Source organism: Rhinolophus sinicus, linkage group LG17 (genome assembly GCF_036562045.2).
Source record: "Rhinolophus sinicus isolate RSC01 linkage group LG17, ASM3656204v1, whole genome shotgun sequence".
Lineage (NCBI taxonomy): Eukaryota > Metazoa > Chordata > Mammalia > Chiroptera > Rhinolophidae > Rhinolophus > Rhinolophus sinicus.
Window position 1 is genome coordinate 26,352,691 of NC_133766.1, and position 7,638 is coordinate 26,360,328.

The following is a 7,638-nucleotide window of genomic DNA, read 5'->3' on the forward strand; positions in this document are numbered from 1 at the left end:
TGCGTTCTTGTGCGGGCAGAGGGACTAGAGTCCCCACAGGACAGGGACCGACAGAGAGAAGCAGGAGGAGGAGAAAGAGGGGCGAGATCAGAAATATACACCTATATGTACCTGTATGTACCTAGACATACAGAGACATGGACAGAGACAGAGAAAGAGGGGCTGGCACACGCGGGAGAGAGCTCCTGAGCCAGAGCCAGAGCCCAACAGGCACGTCACAGAGCCAGAGAGACATGGGGTGGGGAGGGGGGAGGGACGCTGGCGGGCACACGGACTGGGACAGGCGCACTGACGCTGCTTTGAGTGGCAGCTTCTCAGCGAAGTGTGGTCATGCCCGTGGCTGGGCTCCACTAAGGAGGCAGTGCCGGGCATTGAAAGTCACCTTAAGCCCCCGGGCAGGCGGGAGGGCCAGTGGGCTCAGCCCCTTGGAACCCCCCGCCCGCAGAGGAGAGTGGCAGCCCCCAGGCACCCTGGTTGTGAGGGTTGTGCGCCTGCGTGCCTGCTCTGCCCTTGTGGTGATCTCCACTGGAGTCGATGGCGCGCGGTGTGTTGGGGTGCTGCTCCCTCAGTCCCCTGCTTTGTCCCGGCTCTTTGTACCCTGTGTGTTGGGGCCACTGCGGGAAGGGAGGGTTCCTGGCTCTTGTGGGCGATGGGAGGGGGCGCGCGGGGGTGTGGGGAGAGGTGCCTGCCGGCGGAGACACAGGCTCGGCTAACTGCTGCTGGCTGACTGCCTGCCTCAGCGAAGAGGACTAAGAAGAGGGTGTGGGGGTGAGCCCTGGCCGACGGGCCTGGTGTGCGGCCGGGGCTGCCAGCTTGTGGCCGGGTGGGTGACCGGCCTCTGGCCAGGGAACCCGGCTGGATGGGCGGCTGCAGAGGGCAAGGGGCAGCAGGGGTTCGGAGGAGCCACGCAGGGCGGGGCGCAAAGGAGAGGCGAGCAAAGCCTACAGGTATACCCAGGCGGACTGCCATCCATGCACTAAGCAGGCCCCTCCTGCTTAGCTCCGAGATCAGAGGAGATCGGGCGCGTTCAGGTGGTATGGCCATAGACGATGGGACTCGGCTCCCAGCCCCAAGAGCCTGCTCCCGGCCTGCCTCGTGAGCGCGCGCCATGCAGATGCGCGGCTCCGGTGGCGAGCATCGACCTGCTGGCCGACTCTGCCAGCACCGCGTCCTGCCCCCCCAGTCCGGCTCCCCGCCTCTTCCGAATGCCCCTGGCGTGGGCGGCGGGCTACTCCTGGCCGGCAGCGAGGCCCCTTGGCGCCACCCGAGGCTCCATGGGACACTGCCACTTCCCTGATGGTGCCAGAAGTCGTGGAACTCTGGCATCCTGGGACTCCCCGCACCCAGACCGGCATACACCCCGACCCCCTACCGCCACCAGGTTTATCCCCAACCAACGCACCCCCAAGGCTGGGGGAGGCCTGCACCAGCAGGCAACCCTGGGCTTGGGAGTTGTGGGAGGACCCTTGGCGGCAGCAGGCGGCTGCGGAGGGGGGGCTGCGGCAGCGGGGACGCGGCGGAGGCGAGGGAAGGTGGGGAGGTAGGCGATGGCAACCGCGAGGATGGCGCCAGGGCGGCGATGGCGGTGGCGACAATGGGGGCTTTGACGGTGGGCGCTGGGGCACGGGGGTCGATGGCGGCGGCGGCGGCGGCGGCGCGGCGGCGGCGGGGCGGAGGAGGCCGGGAGAGCAGAGGCGGGAGATTGAGGGAGTATGGCGATGGTGGCGGCGGCGGGCCTGGGGCGGGGGCGGGGGAGATGGCGGTGCAGGAGGCGGGGAGAGCAGAGGAGGGAGATTGAGGGAGTGCGGCAATGGCGGCGGCGGGGGCGGGGGTGGGGAAGAGGGCAGCACTGGCGGCGGGGATGGGGAGCGCGGTGCTGGCGGCCGAGGGGGAGAGAGCAGAGGAGGGAGTTTGAGGGAGTACGGCGATGGCGGCAGCGGGGGCGGGGAGGGGGCGAGGGCAGCGCTGGCGGAGGGGGTGGGGAGCGCGGTGCTGGCGGCCAAGGGGGGGAGAGCAGAGGAGGGAGATTGAAGCAGTACAGCGATGGCGGTGGCGAGGGCGGGGGCAGGGGTGAGGTCAGCGCTGGAGGGGGGTGTGGGGAGCGCGGTGATGGCGGCGGATTTGGCGGTGGCGGCGGGGGCGAGGGCAGCGCTGTTGGCGGTGGCGGCGATCGAAGGTCGGCGAAGGGATCGAGATGACAGCCTCCGGGACTGAAGAGGACTGAGAAGAGGGTGTGCGGGGGAGCCCTGGCCGACGGGCCTGGTGTGCGGCCGGGGCTGCCAGCTTGTAGTGCCTGGCGGCTAACCCTCTGCTGGTCAGGGGGACCTTCGGCTGGCTGGGCGGCTGCAGAGAGGCAAGGGGCGGCAGGGGTTCGGAGGGAGCCACGCCGGGGCGGCGGCGCAAAAGGAGAGGCGAGCAAAAGCCTGCAGCTATTCCCAGGCGGTCTCCCATCCAAGTACTAACCAGGCCCCTCCCTGCTTAGCTCCCAGATCAGACGAGATCTGGCGCGTGCAGGGTGGTGTGGCCTTAGGCGCTGGGACCCGGCTCCCGGCACTCCAAGAGCCTGCTCCCGACCTGCTTCTGAGCGCACGCCATGCTGCTGGGCCGCTCGGGTGGCGAGCCTGTCTGCCCGAGCGCCTCCCGCCCGCTCCCCGCCTCCTCCAGACGCCCGCTGGTGTGGGCGACAGGCTCCTCCTGGCCCTGCAGCAGGCCCCTTCGCGCCCCCCAGTGGCTCTAACGGGCCTCTGTCACTACCCTGACTGTGACATATGTCTGGGCGCCCTGGCATCCTGGGGCTCCCAGGCCCCAAGGGCTTTACCCCGCCCCCACCCCAGCCTCTCATCTCCCCCAGCCCCACAACCACCCCTTGCTGCTGTGCTGTCCCCACCTCTCAGGGCCACCGAGGGGTGCAGGGGTCCTCTCAGTCCCCTCCACCCCTAGGGACGTGCAACCCAGGCCTGGCCTGGCCCCACCACTGGCCCAAAGCCAGGAGAGCCACCCGCCACCAGGGGCAGCACCTCCAGTCTGCCGCCACCTTCCTCCACAGCCTTCTTTCTGGGTTCTCGCCCTCGTCAGCGACCGGCGTCCCGCCCGATCACTGTTCACTTCACTGGCTACGTCACCTCTCCTGACCCAGGGAGGTGAGAGAAGAATGAGAGAAGGCCAGAGACGGAGCAAGAGAGAGGCGGAGAGAGACAGACGGGGACTGTGGGGACAGACTCGCAGAGAGCACTCTCCAGGCTCTGGGCCTCGCGTGGAGGGGTGCTGCGTGCGGGCTGCATGGATATCAGCTGTGACCGCTTGGCCATCAGCTGTTGCCAGTTGGCCATTGGCCACCGGCAGAGCTGCGGTGGCCAAGCTAGGAAGCGCGGATTGTGGACTGCAAATTGCAGAGGGGCGCGGACTGCAGTTGGCCGGCTTGGTGGGTCGGTAGGTTGGTGGGTCTGTTGGTTGGCAGAGAATCGGCCGGCAGGCTGGGGATCGGGCGGCTCCGGCTTGCCGAGTCTCCAAGCCAGCCGCCCGTGAGACATGGTGCTATGAGCCCCCTATCCGTGGTCTGTTGGTGTTCCCTCTTGGCCTCGCCAAATCCTGCATTCTTGTGCGGGCAGAGGGGCTAGAGTCCCCGCAGGACAGGGACAGACAGACAGAACGGGAGGAGGAGTAAGAGGGAGCGAGATGGAAATATGCTCGTATATGTACATGTATGTATCTAGACATACAGAGAGACATGGACAGAGACAGAGAAAGAGGGGGCTGGCACGCGGGGAGAGAGCTCCTGAGCCAGAGCCAGAGCCCAACAGGCACGTCACAGAGCCCGACGGATATGGGGTGGGGGAGGGTGTGAGGGACGCACAGGCGGGCACACGGACTGTTACAGACGCACTGAGGCTGTGTTGAAGTGGCAGCTCCTCCACCGGAGTGTGGTCGTGCCCGGGGCTGGGCTCCGCTAAGGAGGCATTGCCCTGGCGTTGGCAGTCACCATTGAAGCCTCCGGGGCGGGCCGCCAGGGTCTCCGGAGGGCCTGTGGTCTCTGAGCCCCGCCCAGGCACCCGCCCGCGGGAGGAGAGAGGCAGCCCCCAGGCACCCTGGTTGTGAGGGTTGTGCGCCTGCGTGCCTGCTCTGCCCTTGTGGTGGTCTCCCCCGGAGTCGATGGCGCGTGGTGTGTTGGGGTGCTGCTCCCGCCGTCCCCTGGTTTGTCCCGGCTCTTTGTGCCCTGTGTTTCAGGGACACCGTGGCCGGCGGGAAGGGAGGGCTCCTGGCTCTTGTGGGAGACGGGAGGGGCGCGCGGGGGTGTGGGGCGAGGTGCCTGCCAGCGGAGACAGAAGACTCCGGTGGGCGGGGCGTGTGGGCGTCCCGTTTGCCCGAGGACACGCCGATCGTGTGTGTCGGGACCCGGGGGCAGGCGCAGGGATGGGCGTCCCCTGGGCTCGGGGAGAGGTGCAAAGCACCGGCACGTCCTGGGATGGAGAGAGCCTGGTGGAGGCCTGCGCCGGCAGGCAGCCCTGGGCTTGGGCGTTGGGGGTTGCTGCGGCAGGGTCGGGGAGCGAGAGGGAGCCCTGCGATGGCGGTGGCGGCGGCGGCGACCTAGACGCGGCTGGCTGCTGCAGGCTGACGGGCTGCCTCGGGGGAGGGGAGTAAGAAGAGGGAGTGGGGGGGAGCCCTGGCCGACAGGCCTGGTGTGCGGCCGGGGATGCGAGCTTGTAGTGCTGGGCGACTGACCCTCCTCTGGCCAGGGGGACCTTCGGCTGCCTGGGCGGCTGCAGAGGGGCAAAGGGCGGCAGGGGTTCGGAGGGAGCCACGCCGGGGCGGCGGCGCAAAAGGAGAGGCGAGCAAAAGCCTGCAGCTATTCCCAGGCGGTCTCCCATCCAAGTACTAACCAGGCCCCTCCCTGCTTAGCTCCCGAGATCAGAGGAGATCGGGCCTTCAGGGTGGTATGGCGTGAGACGCTGGGACCCGGCTCCCCGCGCCCCAAGAGCCTGCTCCCGGCCTGCCTCTGACCGCGCGCCGTGCTGCTGGGCCGCTAGGGTGGCGAGCACGTCTGCCTGAGCGCCTGCCGCCCGCTCCCCGCCTCCTCCGGACGCCGCTGGTGTGGGCGACGGGCTACTCCTGGCCCGCAGCGAGGCACCTTCGCGCCCCCCAGTGGCTCCACGGGCCTCTGTCACTTCCCTGACTGTGACATATGTCTGGGCGCCCTGGCATCCTGGGCCTCCCCAGGCCCCGAAGGGCTTTCACCCCGCCCCCCTACCCCAACCCCTCTCATCTCCCCCCAGCCCCACAACCGCACACCCCCCTTGCTGCTGTGCTGTCCCCACCTCTCAGGGCCACCGAGGGGGTCGCAGGGTCCTCTCAGTCCCCTCCGGCCCTAGGGACGTGCAACCCAGGCCCCGGCCTGACCGGACCCATCCACAGGCCCAAAGCCAGGGAGAGCCACCGCGCCACCAGGGTGCAGCATCTCCAGTCTGCAGCCACCCTTCGTCACAAGCCTTCAGTCTGGGCCCTGGAACCCTCGTCAGCGACGGAGCCCGCCCGATGTCCGTCCCTTCACTGCGTCACCTCTGACCCAGGGAGGTGTGTGAGAGGATGAGAGGAGGCCAGTAAGGGACCAAGAGAGAGTCCGGGAGAGACAGCCGGGGACTGCGGGGGCAGACTGCAGAGCACTCTCCAGGCTCTGGGCCTCGCGTGGAGGGTGCTGCTTGGGGCTGCATGGTCATCAGCTGTGACCGCTTGGCCATCAGCTGTTGCCAGTTGGCCACTGGCCACCGGAGGAGCTGCGGTGGCCAAGCTAGGAAGCGCGGATGGTGGACTGCAAATTGCAGAGGGGCGCGGATTGCAGTGGGCCCGCTTGGCGGGTCGACGGGCGGTGTGTCGGTGGGTTGGCAGAGAAGCGGCCGACAGGTTGGGGATCGGGCGGCTCCGGCTTGCCGTGTCTCCGAGCCAGCCGCCCGTGAGACATAGTGCTATGAGCCCCCTATCCGTGGCGCTGTTGGTGTTCCCTCTTGGCCTCGCCATATCCTGCGTTCTTGTGCGGGCAGAGGGACTAGAGTCCCCGCAGGACAGGGACCGACAGAGAGAACGGGAGGAGGAGAAAGAGGGAGCGAGATCGAAATATACACCTATATGTACCTGTATGTACCTAGACATACAGAGAGACATGGACAGAGACAGAGAAAGAGGGGGCTGGCACGCGGGGAGAGAGCTCCTGAGCCAGAGCCAGAGCCCAACAGGCACGTCACAGAGCCAGAGAGACATGGGGTGGGGGAGGGGGGAGGGACGCACAAGCGGGCACACGGACTGGGACAGACGCACTGACGCTGCTTTGAAGTGGCAGCTTCTCAACCGAAGTGTGGTCATGCCCGTGGCTGGGCTCCACTAAGGAGGCAGTGCCCGGGCATTGAAAGTCACCCTTGAAGCCCCCGGGCCGGGCGGGAGGGCCAGTGGGCTCCGAGCCCCGCCCAGGAACCCCCCGCCCCGCGGGAGGAGAGTGGCAGCCCACAGGCACCCTGGTTGAGAGTGTTGTGTGCCTGCGTGCCTGCACTTCCCCTTGTGGTGGTCTCTCCTGGAGTCCGAGGGCGTGCGGTGTGTTGGGGTGCTGCTCCCTCAGTCCCCTGCTTTGTCCCGGCTCTTTGTACCCTGTGTGTTGGGGCCACTGCGGGAAGGGAGGGTTCCTGGCTCTTGTGGGCGATGGGAGGGGGCGCGCGGGGGTGTGGGGAGAGGTGCCTGCCGGCGGAGACACAGGCTCGGCTAACTGCTGCTGGCTGACTGCCTGCCTCAGCGAAGAGGACTAAGAAGAGGGTGTGGGGGTGAGCCCTGGCCGACGGGCCTGGTGTGCGGCCGGGGCTGCCAGCTTGTAGCGCCGGGTGGCTGACCGGCCTCTGGCCAGGGGGAACTTCGGCTGGATGGGCGGCTGCAGAGGGGCAAGGGGCGGCAGGGGTTCGGAGGGAGCCACGCAGGGGCGGCGGCGCAAAAGGAGAGGCGAGCAAAAGCCTACAGGTATTCCCAGGCGGTCTCCCATCCAAGCACTAACCAGGCCCCTCCCTGCTTAGCTCCCGAGATCAGAGGAGATCGGGCGCGTTCAGGGTGGTATGGCCATAGACGATGGGACTCGGCTCCCCGCGCCCCAAGAGCCTGCTCCCGGCCTGCCTCGTGAGCGCCCGCCATGCAGATGCGCGGCTCCGGTGGCGAGCATCGACCCGCGGGCCGGCTCTGCCAGCACCGCGTCCGCCCCCAGTCCGGCTCCCCGCCTCTTCCGAATGCCCCTGGCGTGGGCGGCGGGCTACTCCTGGCCGGCAGCGAGGCCCCTTCGCGCCACCCGAGGCTCCATGGGACACTGCCACTTCCCTGATGGTGCCAGAAGTCGTGGAACTCTGGCATCCTGGGACTCCCCGGACCCAGACCGCCATACACCCCGCCCCCCTACCGCCACCAGGTTTACCAACAACCGCACCCCCAAGGCTGGGGGAGGCCTGCACCAGCAGGCAACCCTGGGCTTGGGAGTTGTGGGAGGACCCCGCGGCGGCGGCTTGGGCGGCTGCGGAGGGGGGGGCTGCGGCGGCGGGGGACGCGGCGGAGGCGAGGGAAGGTGGGGAGGTAGGCGATGGCAACCGCGAGGATGGCGCCAGGGCGGCGATGGCGGTGGCG

The 7,638-nt window shown here is 68.4% G+C and overlaps 1 pseudogene; it reads right to left on the bottom strand.

The window, feature by feature from the left end:
• Nucleotides 1-6,974: 6,974 nt before the first annotated feature.
• LOC141569399 (5S ribosomal RNA) lies at nucleotides 6,975-7,094 on the bottom strand (annotated as a pseudogene).
• Between the last annotated feature and the right edge of the window lie 544 nt (nucleotides 7,095-7,638).